The sequence below is a fragment of the Amphiura filiformis genome, chromosome 2 (assembly GCF_039555335.1).
Source record: "Amphiura filiformis chromosome 2, Afil_fr2py, whole genome shotgun sequence".
In the NCBI taxonomy this organism is placed as follows: domain Eukaryota; kingdom Metazoa; phylum Echinodermata; class Ophiuroidea; order Amphilepidida; family Amphiuridae; genus Amphiura; species Amphiura filiformis.
The window spans coordinates 58,022,590-58,037,415 of NC_092629.1; the positions used below are offsets into that span (position 1 = coordinate 58,022,590).

Sequence of the window (14,826 nt, forward strand, 5' to 3'; positions counted from 1 at the left end):
TAGATTAACAAATCTAAAATTGGACGGAAATCGTACATTATGGCTTTCAGAGTCTCCGGAAGATTGTAGAATTTTAGATATTGGTGCATGGGGGGGGCGTAGGTGGCACCAAGTTATTGGGGAGGGGCAATGGTACTTGTCCACAGTCAATTTGTTTTTTTGCATCAGGCCCCCTAAGCACCTAATTATCATGATTAAGACACTTATAATAGTACAGCAGCCTCCTATAGTATATAGCATCCTATAGTATATACCGTAGTTGTGGTCTTGCAAAGATGTACATTGAATGATTGCGTATAGATGCAGCGGGACGGGAGCGGGTTGTAATAAATGTATATATGCATGAGCAAAGAAGATCATGATGAGACACTTTTCTCATCTTCTCTGGTACACAAAACATTTTCGACATCATTCGCAAAAGGTTAGAAAAGGTTACCAGAAAACATTTAAATGTCGGGTTATATAAAGGATGTATAGAGGGTATGAAACGTTTTCATAACATTCAAAAACATTTGTTGATAACCTACTGCAAATATTCTTTAAGTGTTGGCAAAATATTTGGTAAAAATTTTTGCAAAAATATTTGACAATAACAATTTGAAAACATTTTCAAAATATTGTTGCAGTGTGTTTTCAAACGAAACGTTTTTTAAAACGTTTCCATTACATTAATATAACCCGACATTTTATGTTATTATAATGTTTTTATCTAAACCAAAACCCGAAGTATAACATGTTTAAAACGTTTTAAAAAACAATTTTGTGTTTGCTGAGTAAACACAAACTATTCCCAGCATGTTTGTCAAGTTTTGAATAGAGAATACTAGAGGGAGGAAAGCGTTGGTGTCATTTGTTTCCTGGTTGCGGAACAATTCAGGCGTTTCGAACTTGAACTCTGGATCTGGAAGTAAAGTTGCCACAAACAAGAAGTGTGTAAGATAGAAAGTACAGACATTGATACATAATTGTTTTACCATGTTTGTCAAGTTTTGAAAAGAGAATACCAGAGGGTGGAAAGCCTTGGTGTCAATTGTTTCCTGGTTGCGGAACAATTCAGGAGTTTCAGGAGCTTAAACCCTGGATCTGGAAGAAAAGTTGCCACAAACAAGAAGTGTGTAGGATGACAGATAAAGTACAGGGAAGCTTGAAAACCGTGGGAATTGACATCAAAGTTATACTGCGTCACAAATAACAACTAGAAGGCTATATATTTGTACACAAATACGGCTATACCCGCATGTTATCGGTGTACCCAAACTTACAGTCCTTATTTTTGCTGAGGACTTAAAATAAAGAAATTGTAAAAAGTCGCCCAATTGGGCAGAAAATGTGTAAAAAGTGAAAGTCCAAGTCACAAGCTTTAATTGAATGTAGGTTGCACTGTCGTAGCGCTTAAAATAAAGAAATTGTAAAAAGTCCCTCCCAGGGGTGTTGTCTCTCTTACTCTCCAGGTCGCTGTTGTCAGTATCTCTTAATACTCACAGTGAGGCTATGCAATATGATTAGGGGGAAACTATTCCAGAGGGATTATGTAAATTAAATGGAACAGCCATTTCAGAGGGAGTATGTAAATTATACGGAACAGCCTTTTGAGGGGCCATTTCAGAGGGAGTATGTAAATTAAATGGAACAGCCAATGGGTATGTAATTTAACTGGAACAGCCTTAACGCTTCACGCTGGTATTTCCAATGATATAATACGATCTGTCTGTTTAGTCCTACGTATGTGGGGTGGATGGGTGTGTGGGTGTTAGTAACAATATAATTCTCCGGTGCTATCTGTGTACATATTCTGAGCCCGGAAGCTGCTTTCTTTGATGAGAAACGGCCCGCCCTTTGTTTTAACGTTTGGGGCCCTGGGGCCCATAATATTTGACTTATGAGGCCCATGTACATAATTATGTTGAAGTATAATTCTCTAGTGCTATCAGTAGACTCAAGCTGGCCACTGTAGCTACTTTATTTACTGAGTAACGGCCGGCCCTATGTTTTAGCGTTTGGGGCCCCAGGGCCAATATTATGTGATATATGGGGCTCATATGTACATATAACAATGTAATTCTCAGGTGCAATCTGTGTACAAACTCTGAGCCATAAAGCTACTTTATATGATGAGAAACGGCCGGCCCTTGGTTTTAACATTTGGGGCCCTGGGGCCCAATATATATGACTTATGGGGCTCATGTACATATGTTAAAGTATGATTCTCAAGTGCTATCAGTAGACTCAAGCTGGGCATTATAGCTGCTTTATTTACTGAGTAACGGCCGGCCCTATGTTTTAGCGTTTGGGGCCCTGGGGCCCATATTATGTAAACTATGGGGATTATATATACATATGACAATATAATACTAAAGACCTATCTGTGTTCCAAATCTGAACCCTGTAGCTACTTTATTTGCTGAGAAACGGCCGGCCCTTTGTTTTAACATTTGGGCCCCTGGGGCCCCCAGCCTTGTACATCTGGGGCCAAAATGGGCAAAAGGCACATCTGCAACTTAGGGCCCATACATATGCCACATATGAGCCCTAGTGATCTTGTACTTTTAGAGTTAGGCTTGTCAATCTGTTACACCATATTTTAACATTTGGGCCCCTGGGGTCCATAATATATAACATATGGGGCTCTTGTATATTTGTATATATAGAGTACCCCTAGGGCTATCAGTGTACCAACTCAGGGTCCTGAGGCCGCTTCATTTGATGAGAAATGGCGTGCTTTGTATTTTCACATTTGGGCCCCTGGGGCCCGTGACCTTTGACCCTGGGGCCAAGATGGGCAAAAGGCCCTTCTACGGGGAGGGCCCATAAGTGTACCACATATGGGGCCCTTGTAGTTTTAGCGCTAGCCTTGACAGAATGATATGTTTGATGGAAGGAGGAGAAGGAAAGGAAACCACAGGATGGCAATATACCCGTCCATGCTTCGCATGCGGGTATAATGACTTATTATGTTTTCTGACTCTATATAACTTGGTGTATTTTTCCAGATTTCATTTCGTAGGACTGCGTCTCATTGAGTGAGTATATGCAAGAGGATTTGCTTGAACACTGGGTATCCACTCTGATGCCCAACTAACTCAACTATATTGATGCTCGCCGAAAGGCTCGAGTGTCTGAGGGCGTCACAAGCCAATTCTACTCCTGCAGAGATTTTCACTTAGGAACCGATCGGAACAGGTCCCAATTCTTGAAGAAACTTAATTATAGGTATCTGATACCCACTCTGATGCCCAACTAACTGACTATATTTGATGCTCGCCTTGAAGGGCTTGAGTGTCTGCCAATTTTAGCCCTGCAGAGATTTTCCAAGGAAGGGACAATTAGGAACCGATTGGGACAGCTCGCAAATCTTGGAGAAACATAGAGGTATCTGATACGCATTACGATTCCAACTAACTGACTATATGATGCTCACTCTGAGGGGCTTGAGTGTCTGATTCGCAACCAAGCGCGGTAGGGCGTTACAAGCCGAAGGACTGGGTCAATTTTAGCTCTGCAGAGAACCAATCAGGTCGCAATTCTTGGAGAATCATAAAGGTATGTTGCGTTTATGTTATTCAAATTAAGCCTTCACTGTTAGTTTCTAGATTTAAAAAAAACATCACAGGTTTAGTATTTAAACAGGTTTAGGATTTAGACAGGTTTGGTATTCAAACATGTTTTTGCATATATTTCAATCGATGTACTCTACAGGGTGTAACAAAAAAATTATAAAATAGTACTAGGCCATTTATTTTATTGTATTTAAAAATTCTACTTTATCGTCAAGATAATTTCTTAAGTTACTACATAAGCTTTGTTTCAATAAAATCGGTGGTCTACAAGCGACAAGATATGGTCAATTATGTAAAAGAGTCAGTAAAACAGCTTCGGCCACTTTCGTGTCCTTGTGTAGTAAAAGTGACAGACTGTGACAGTAAAAAATTATACAATTGCAATTTTACTTTTTAGAAGAAAATAACAGAAATCATGGTAATCATGTTACATGTAGTGGAATCAGTAAATAAATTGGCTAACAAAAAACTTAACTTGGTTTCTTTACTAGTTCGGGCTCAAACGCTATACTAAATTAACTAAAGAAAACGAATCGGGCTTTATTTTTGGTTTTCAGAAAAAAAAGAAGTCATGGTGTAAATGTGACATGCATTACAATCAGTAATATCTTGGCTAACAGAAAACCTTTACTTGGTTTCTTTCCTAGTTAAGGTTCAAGTGCTGTGCCCGATTTTACTTAATCGCCCGAGTTGGGTCACTTTTCACCATGTTCACACGTATCAAGTTTGTACAGCGTAAAATGAACTTCCATGCTTCGTCAAAGATTTCAGAACAAAGGCAAAGCATTTTCATGATTTTTTTCTCACTTAATTTATTGACATTAGTAAATAAATAACATGGTATTTTTTTCAAATTTGTAAATTAGAATACTGCCTCAAATGCCCCAATGTTTAAAATTGCCCATCTTAAGATGATTCATGATTCAACTCAATTCAGTCACTTTTGCTACACAAACACAAGAAATTGTCCCAGGCTAATTGTAGGACTACTTTACACAATTGGCAATATACTCGTTTGTAGACCACCGATTTCATTGAAACAAAGCTTTTGTAGTAGCTTAAGAAATTGCCTTGACGACCAAGTAAAATTTAATACAATCAATAAGTGACATGTTTACCTAATACTATTTTCCAAATTGTATAACTTTTGGGTTACATCCTGTACATGGACAGTTGTATGTTTGATGAAGACATGTAGTAAATCCTCTGCTGTTGTAACATTTAAGGGATCTGGAATGAGCATTTACAGCGTTTCGACAGTATTTTTGTGGGACATAAGAGCACCTCAGACCTATCGAATTGCATTCTGAATACGAAGAATGTCTTTCTGATATCAAATAATTTTCATTTTTGAAATTCACGATATAATACAAATTTTATGACAAATTATTAAAATTTGATATTTTTCACATTTTGATATATAACAGTCCTCGAAGTAAATTTTATAAATCTAATGATATATTCTTAAAGTGTATGTAGCTGGGAGGAAAAGCCGACGATCAATTGAAAATGTTGACATTTCATATTGAAGATATTGATTTTTTCCCCAAAAGACCTAATTTAGTGTTTGGGGAAAAATCCATATCTTCAATATGAAAGGTCAAAAAATTTTAATTGATCGTCGGCTTTTCATCACACCTACATACACTTTAAGTACATATCATCAGATTTATAAAGTTTACTTCGAGTACTGTTGAATATCAAAAATATCAATTTTAATCATTTGCCATAAAATGTGTATTACATTGCGAATTTCAAAATTCAAAATTATTTGATATCAGAAGGACATTCTTCGTATTCAAAACGCAATTCGATATGTCTGATGTGCTCAAATGTCCCACAATAAATACTGTCCAAACGCTCATACCCCATCCCTTAAGATACGAATACTATTTTTAAGGTTAGCGACTTGCTAGTTCACATCATCTTGCGAATGGTAGTGAGTAGAAGAATTCAAATATCACAGATATATTTTTGTAGGTCCTGTGATTCTTGAGTTGTGTTGTAAAGAGGGCTGAAACAACAACACTTTTGTAAAACGTACATAACTCATTCACAACAAAAAAATCAAGCAAGTTTTCAAATTATATAATTTGTAGAATGAACTTTTCCAAAACATGAAAGTGTTATTTTTCAATAATTTTAAGGAGTTTCTTGTTTGTATTTATGTATATAGTGTTTCTAGTTTGTTTTTGATTATACCTTTTGTGAGGTGAATATCAATAAAGAATCTGAATAATATATTGATTTAGATAATGAAAATCAATGTTTTTATGCTTCGACCAACTCTTAGCTAGAGGTTGATTTGCATTGACATGAACCGACTTGGTTTTGCAATATTCAACACTGCAAAAACAAGTGTTTATATTTCAACACCATATTGTGTTTATCAGAGCAACACTTAATAAACACATAATTCATGTTAATGGTCTAACACTAATGTTAATTTTTCTAACACTAATGTTCATAAATTAACACTTGGTGTTATATTACAAACATTAATGTTTGTAATATAACCAAGTGTTAATTTGAATTTATGTTAGACCATTTGTGTTTATTAAGTATTGCTCTGATAAACACAATATGGTGTTTAAATATAAACACTTGTTTTTGCAGTGAAATTATTGAATCAAGTGACACATCCAAAAAGGCCCCTACTTTAAAAGCTTGTGGAAAATTGAAGAGCCTAACATTTTCCAATTAACCTGATATGAAGTCCATGTGTCTCAGTGGCGGCACCAGGATTTTTTTTCTGGAGGAAAGTAAGGGCAAAGTGAAACTCAGGAGGGTTCTAAAAATTGTCATTTTTGCCCAAAATGTGTGATTTTCGCTCAAAATGGGCGATTTTTGCTCCAGAATTAGGGTGATTTTCTATGTATAATTTTTGTACAAGCTGTACATATAGACAATGTATGTTTGATGTAGACATGTAGTAAATCATCTGCTGCTGTAACACTTAAGATATATTTCTGTTTTTAATACTTCTTAGCTAGAGCTTAATTTGCATTGACATGAACCGACTTGGTTTTGCAATATTCAAATTATTGAATCAAGTGACACATCCAAAAAAGGCTCCTACTTGATTAGGTTGACATAACTCTGAACATACTTAAATAAAACCAATAAATTTGATATAAATATGATCAGAAGTTTATTAGCTGCAGTGTGATATCCAATTTGTGTAAAAACAATTCCAAAATGATCGAGAAATTAAATGAATGGAATTTTATGCGACTTGAAAAGTTGCAAATTGAAACAGATTAACTGGTGTAAAATTGCAGAACCTAACATGTTCCAATTATTTTCCGTGTGTTTCAGTGGCGTGATTTTTTTCTGGGGGCAAGTGAGGGGCAAAGCGAAACTCGGAGGGTCCTAAAATTGACAATTTTGCCCCAAATGTGTAATTTTCCTCAAAATACGACAATATTTGTCCATATTATAGCCATTTTCTGTGATTTTTTCCTGATGGGGAAAAAAACACACACACCCCCCAACATGTTACAGCGAACGAAATTTTCTACACGTTCATCTGAATTTTATTAGACTATTCCAGAAAATAAGTGAACACCCCAATAGAGGAGTAAATTTTCAATAAAAGAAACGCCTGGATTTCGGGGTTGCTTCCTTGACTGGAATTCCAGTTGCCAATGTCACTGGAAAAGGCTTGGAAATGTAATCAAATGTATAGAAAACACCACGAAATTGTCCAAATGAGCCCCTCAAATTCCTTCCTTTCCCCTTCGATAATGAACTACTTTTTGCTGGATACATCTTCTAATACAGGTTTATAACATATAAATTTCCCAGTGTGCGAATTTATCTTAATGCCGCTTAATGCCGGCTTGTTCCAACAAGACTTTAATGACTTGGATACCCAGAGAAGATGCAATGCCATAATAGTAATTTATCTAACTAGCGATCACCCGTGCTTCGCGGTCACCATCTTTCGCGGTCACTGCAATACGTGGTTGGTTAATGGATTACTGATATTTTGGGTCTGTTCTATTTGATGCGATTAGTGAAGTGAGATTTTCATTTACAAACAGAAACCAAGGTGGATTAAAAAGTACACATCATGTAGCAGATGTACACAACTTTTATTCACATTCTGACAGAACTGTCAATGATATATACATCAAATCCGGTCCACACACAGCTCAAACATGATTGCTGAGAAAAAGCTCGAAAAGTTACAATCAAAATCTTATTTTTTTAATTCCCTGTACTTGGGACTGATGGGGACACACTACAAAGATATAAGCCACGAAAAAACTCCTGTGAAAAGCATGAAAATGCCCGAGAAAAAACCAAGCCAAAACAAACCCAGGAGATTTCCCGAAAACTTACATCTCTGGTACAAAGATTATAACCACCAGCCCCCTGCTCTTAATCAACCACTGTTCATACAATCAAATCACACATCATGGAAATTATTTAATCAAAATCTTCATACATGTAGTACGTATAGATGACACTGTTCATGAAAAGATGAAACTACTCAGTTGAAAGAAAAGTTCCCAACAGCCCCTCAAGAAGTCAGAATTCAAGAAGTCAGAAGTGCAAGAATAATTTAGAAGTCTTTATTAATCATTGCCTTTGTGTAGCTGATATAGTCAGATAAATGATGGTCATCAGGTTATGACCACTCACTCCAGTGGACACATGACACATGAATGCTGGGGTCAACATTAGGGGGCCTACATGTTCAAGTGTGGTCATTATTACACCCCTTTCAGTGGCGTACCGTGGCCGCCCCTTCCCCCGGGGGGGGGGGGCATGAAGAAAAACCAATTTTGCCGCCCCTTCCTCAACAGCCCGAAAAGGTTGCCCCAATTTTTTTACGGTCGTTTGAAAAAGTGAAGAAAAAAAACAAAACAAAAAAAAGATTTATAGGCGCTACCGCCCCAAAGCCAACACATTTTGATGTATAGTACAATTTTTCACATTTTCCGCCCTTTTTCTTTACTAATTCTTTTTTCCGCCCCTTCTTCTTCCGTCGCCCCTCTTTTTGCCGCCCCTTCTTCTTCCCGCCACCCCTTCGATTTTGCCGCCCCCTGCTTTGACCCCGGGGGGCTGGGCCCCCAAAGCCCCCCAAATACGCGCATGCTTACATGTTCAGAAGTGTGGTAGGTCAATGCTTGTTGTCATTATTATGTAAATGAGATGTTAACTCCAAAAATGACATTGACCCTTTTGAGTACACAATTAATGTATATGAGATGATAAACAGTCTTGAGCACATAATTGACATTCTATTTCAGTCTTGATCTGCAATCCTTATTGACATACCGTAATTGATTTATTGTGAGGTTGACAAATAATAAATATGTACAGGTAGGCCTATATTTTGATGCAGTGACCGGAGCATGAGACAAAAATGAGTATGCGAGTGAAAAATATGGCATTGTTATTTTAGGCTGAAAGGCCTTTTCAGTGCTTTTGGAACTAATAAACTTTATTTGACCCCCTTAACGTAAACAAAAATAAAATTTGACGTTTTATTGTAGTAGGATCTTGTTCTTCGTTCGCAAAAGTCTGTTTTCCGAAATAAAACCGTAAACGTTTTTAGCCTACCAATTTGCCACCTTACAGTAATTTATTATATTTTCTGAGTTAGGGCCACAACGAAATTAAAACGGGTCAATACGAAGTTTATGCATGCTGCAGTTGGTATGTGGTTACACTTCTGTCCAGTAGGAAGAGTCGATAAGCCGCCTTCTGGACCCGATTTTACTTGTAAAATTCCCGGTACTTTTCAGTGGCGGAATTTGAGCCCCTATTGCCGGAGGGGGAGAGGGTAAATCATTGATTAAAAAATGTTTTCAGTAGCGCTGCATGCCCCATCCTCAGATCATAGGGTCCCAATATGCAATACTAATACCAAGTTAATTTGTGTTCTTATTTCTATATTCCAGAGCTTTAAACTGTTATAAAGGAGAACTGAATTGGCGACATCAGACAGCAGTGTCCTGGCTGTGAGGAGGGAAATGTGGTAAGTTGAAGCTTTTATGCTTATTTTGTGTGCTTAATTCAAAGGTGTGTTCATGAGAATAGGCCTTAACATTTTGTTGTCATTACACGTTACAAACGTTTGTGCGCTCCTAGAACTGTGTCCCTTTTCCACCTGATAGAATATGATATTATCTATTATTTTGTATTTTATTATGTTTGTTTAAATGGATGACATTCTGTATAATTTGTGATTTTATTCTCATTTGCGTATATCATTAAGTGTTTTATAGTTGATGCATATGGCATGCTCTGATTTTTTGTCTTGCATTCTTTTCTTTTCATTTAGCGTTATATTATATCGGATGTTTTAAAGTCGTGTTCATACTTCTCATTATTATATTATCTTTTTTTCACAAAATCCTTAATGTCTTTTGGTGCCTAGAGGCCGCTCTCGTGTACAATATAGTGCGAGTTTATAAATTTATCATGTCGCTGTACCGTGTACCGTTCTGTAAGCGGCGAGGCACGCCGCTAGCGGCATATAAGCATGGCACCGGCAGCGGCATGACTATGAAAACCAATGCTGCCGCTCAGTACCGCCAAAACTTTTTCTGTTCTGGCACCGGGCGCGCTCCCGGGTTGACTTGCATTCCACTCCAAGCTATCCGCCGCTTTGGGCAATGCGGTGGAGTTATCGATATATCGGCTTGCCACTGATCACCGCTAGCGTTTCTGGTGCGACTGCGCATAATGGAAGCATCGTGTATCATTTCACCCGGGTCGCTATACCTGGGTTTCGCCCCGAAAAATGGGCAGCAATACCATGATAGCCTCCGAATCAATTTAGCAAGGCAAAACTCTAAACCGGGTAGCGATTCTAGGGTTTTGAAGCCCATTCTTAGGAATAGCACGCAACTAGGTACAGCCTCCGAATCTTAGGTTTAGCCCTGCAAAATCGGAGAGCAATTCTAGAGTTTTGAAGCTCATTCCTAGGAATAACTACCGGTATGGTTATTACTCCCCGAATTTGAGTTTCACCATGCTAAACCTATTAAATTCGGGGCTATAGGCCTACCCTGGTTTTGCGGACTATTCCCCCAGCAAACACTAAACGTTTTTTAAACGTTTTAACAGGTTATATTTTGGATTTTGGATTTAGGTAAAATCGTTTTAATAACATTAAATGTCGGGTTCATGTAAACGTTTTAAAACGTTTTGTATGAAAATGCGCTACAAAAATATTTTTTAAATGTTTTCAAAATGTTATTGTTAAATATTTTTGGCAAACATTTGTTGCCAAATACTTTTCAACACTTAAATAACATTATGTTAGAATATTTGCAGTATAGTAACGTTTTTGAGTGTTTAACGTTTTATGCCCTTTGTATAACCCGACATTTAAACGTTTTCTGGCAACCTTTTCAAACCTTTGGCGAATGATGTTGAAAATGTTTTGTCTTTGCTATCTAGGAATGGGCTTCAAAACTCTAAAATTACTCCCCGCTTTGATTTTTTTCGGGGCTAAACCTAAGATTCGGAGGATATACCCTGGTTTTGCGGAATGGGCTTCAAACCTTAGAATCGCTACCCAGATTTGAGTTTGCCTTGCTAAACCCAAGATTCGGAGGCTATTCCTTTTATTGCTGTCCATTCATAATGCAAAACCCTAGAATCGCTCCCTGATTTGAGTTTTGCTGAGGTATTCCTTTAGTTTTGAGATCTAAACCCAAGAAATTATGGGCTGTCGAAACTCGGGTAGCGTTCGATTTTTGGGTTTTGCTCAAAATGATAGATTTACGCTTCCATATGCGCATTGAAGCAAAATCGTCGTCAGAGAGGCATAGTGGCAAGCGGCAGGCGACAGTAAAGTTTGGAACCAGCATTACTCGTTAGAGTTACCATAACCAGCCCACTGCGCATGCTCTTTACCAATAAAACATGCATATTAGTCCGGTATATACTGGAACTTAATGATGACCCCCTCCCTCTCCCACGGACTCTACCAAACCAACTTTTTTTAGCTTCCTTTTATGGTCCTTTAACACATTTAAAATGTTAACAAAAAATAATTCCCGGCACTCTGGCCATATTCAAGGTTAAAGGTCAAAACAGTGGTCAAATTTCAAAGTTGCTCAAATCTGGTTAACAAGCACACCAAATTATCCCTCTCATTGCAAGGATTCAGAAAAAGTTTGACCTACCTGCGACATACCGTTCTGGGGCGGGGAGAGGGGGTCAGTTTTTTTGGCCACACAGGGTCCAAAATTAAAACTGCTCCGATTTCAACGAAATTGGTCTCAATTTGCTTGTCATGTAAAAACAACAATTGTTGTAACAATGTAGGATGTTTCGTTACCTAGGAAACATCACAACATAGGTTGTGGTCAATAGGCTGTAATGGGGATTGACCTTTTAGACAGTGCCAACAATTACTTATTTGACTTGTTTTTACATGACGAGCAATTTGAGACCATTTGCGTTAAAATTTGGAGCATTTTTAATTGTTTGCCCTGTGTGGCCAAAAACCTGACCACCCTCCACCCCTCCCCCGCCAAGAACGGTATGTCGCAGGTAACCTTAAATATGGCCAGAGTGCCGGGAATTATTTTTGATAACATTTTGAATGTGTTATAGAACCATAAAAGGAAGCTAAAACTAGATCTATATATAGGCCCTAGATCAAAACACAGTGGCCAGGGTTAACCTTTGACCTCTATACTAGTAATCTTGGATCAGGAATTGACCCCTGGGTCACGGATGGGGTCAACTGCTCTTACATTGTGCTTAGGATATCATAAGAAATATTCCTGGTGAATTTCAGCTTAATCGGAACTTATACATGGATTTTGATTTTTTTTTTAATTTTTGATTGACCTTTTGACCCCCTTAATGACCTTTAAAAAAAAAAAAAAAAAAACCTCATGTACCGACAAAATGCATTGTTCCAATTTTAATTAAAAAATTCTACTATGTTCAGTTGTCGAGATAAAAATTCTTGAAATTATTTAACTAAAAACAGGAAGTGACCCCTTAATGACCTTTGACCCTCAAAATAAAAATACCATGCATACATCAGGTAACACTGATTCATGTATGATGGTTATATTAGGCCTACTCTGGTCTGTTTACATTTTGAGATAAAATTTTTTTGAACATTTTTGATAATTTTGGTTTTTGACCGGAAGTAACCCCTTAATGACCTTTGACCCCAAAATTGTAGGCATCCTAAAGACCCTGACTAGTAGCGATGCATGTGTGCTAATGGCGACTCCTGCTATGTAATTTGTAAACACAGTGATTTTTTGAATATTTTTAGACTTTGACCGGAAATGACCCTTAATGACCTTTGACCTCAAATCTTTTCGATAAGTTTTGAGGACTGGCCAACGGTGATTCATTTGCCCGAGTCACGTGATCATTGTATGTAGTTTGTGGGAGAAGAAGGAATTCATAGCAAAATCACGTTTTTGACCCCTATATCTAGGTCCAAGGTCAAATGCAGGTCAAAGTCATATGACTTGTGCGGACATGGTCAGTGGTCATTCTGATGAAGTTTAGTGTAAATCGGTCATACCACGGCTGAGCTATGTCCAAGAATATACACGAACTATGAGGTCTCAGAGAAGAAGAAGAACGCTTAGGAGCCAGAACACAGTGGCCCGATGGCCACTGTGTAAAACGTTGGTTTGGTAGAGTCCGTGGGGGTCATCATTAAATTCCCGATACCGGACTACATGGAATATATTTGATAATTTTTTTTCTTCAGGTAAACAGTGAAAAATTCGCACCGACCACAATGTAGATCACACGAAGTGACCTGGTAAGTAAAGTATTCGCTTGTTGAGAAATGATATTAAAATGATTTTAAAAAATTACGTTAAACTTATAGAACTTAGTTCCAGGAAATATTTTGGCAATAACTCGTCAGTGGTGTCCAATATTTTACCACTGTGACCTTGTAAAGATGTAGCTTGGTGTTTTTCCTTGATTTAAAAATGGAGGAAATTCGTTATAAGCAATTCCTTGGAAGATATATCACATTATGCATACTATTAAAATTAATAAAGACAAAGGAAAGAACAAAATAAAGGACGAAAAAAGAACGACCGAACGGAATGAAGAAAAAATTAAAATAAAGAACAAAAGAACTTTGAGAAGAAAGGAAGACTTATTGCTTTACTCTGTTCTTTTTCAGATTGTTGGTATATTTCTTTGTGTTGTTTGGTGCATTTTTAAACAAGAGACATTTACAGGTAAATAACGTTCTCGTCCTTATTACATTACAGTGAAAGTTTTCTGAAGGTGTCCTACCAACTATGTTTAGCATCATTTGTATTGTTTGCTTGTGTTCTCTTTGGAACATTAATTTGCTATTAGTATTTAATTTTACATAATACAATCTAAGACTAATCTATATGTCAACGTGATCAAATGGTCTAAATTAATTTGTTTGTGTTGCCTCGTTTTTATGGTGCTAACTATACTTGGTCTTAAGGGATCTAGAATGAGCGTTTATTGCGTTTCGACAGTATTTTTGTGAAACATGAGAACACCTCAGACCTATCGAATTGCATTCTGAATACGAAGCATGTCTTTCTGATATCAAATAATTTTCATTTTTGAAAATCACAATATAATACAAATTTTATGACAAATTAAAAAAATATTTTTCAAATTTTTGATATATAACAGTCCTCGAAGTAAATTATATAAATCTAATGATATATTCTTAAAGTGTAGGCCTATGTAGCTGGGAGGAAAAGCCGACGGTCAATTGAAAATGTTGACCTTTCATATTGAAGATATGGATTTTTTCCCAAAAGACCTTTTTGTGTGTGTGTTTTTGGGAAAAAATCCATATATTCAATACGAAAGGTCAACATTTTCAATTGATCGTCGGCTTTTCATCCCACCTACATACACTTTAAGTATAAATCATCAGATTTATAAAGTTTACTTCGAGTACTGTTAAATATCAAAAATATCAATTTTTCATGATTTGCCATAAAATTTGTATTAAATTGCGAATTTCAAAAATCAAAATTATTTGATATCAGAAGGACATTCTTCGTATTCAGAATGCAATTCGATATGTCTGATGTGCTCTAATGTCCCAAAATAAATACTGTCCAAACGTTCATACCCCTTCCCTTAACCCTCCATAATTTACTAAAGTTGCTTACATGAAATTTTACACGTTTACGTCATTGTAATAGGAAAAAATACAACACCTTTCTACATTTGAATATGTTGTCAAAGGCGTAGCGATATGGGCAGTATTATTATAAAATGATCCCCCCCCCAAAAAAAACAGGCT

At 37.0% G+C, this 14,826-nt stretch overlaps 2 protein-coding genes across 9 annotated transcripts in view; both read left to right on the top strand.

Moving 5' to 3' along the window:
• Positions 1–14,826, top strand: part of LOC140146443 (uncharacterized) — a 122,663-nt gene that overhangs the window by 75,388 nt on the left and 32,449 nt on the right. The gene's annotated exons all lie outside the window — the stretch shown is intronic.
• LOC140146451 (uncharacterized) overlaps positions 9,533–14,826 on the top strand; it is a 79,516-nt gene continuing 74,222 nt past the window's right edge. The window contains exons 1-3 of the mRNA XM_072168310.1: positions 9,533–9,549; positions 13,276–13,329; positions 13,705–13,762. The gene's annotated coding sequence lies outside the window, so the exon portion shown is untranslated. The remainder of the gene's footprint in view (positions 9,550–13,275; positions 13,330–13,704; positions 13,763–14,826) is intronic.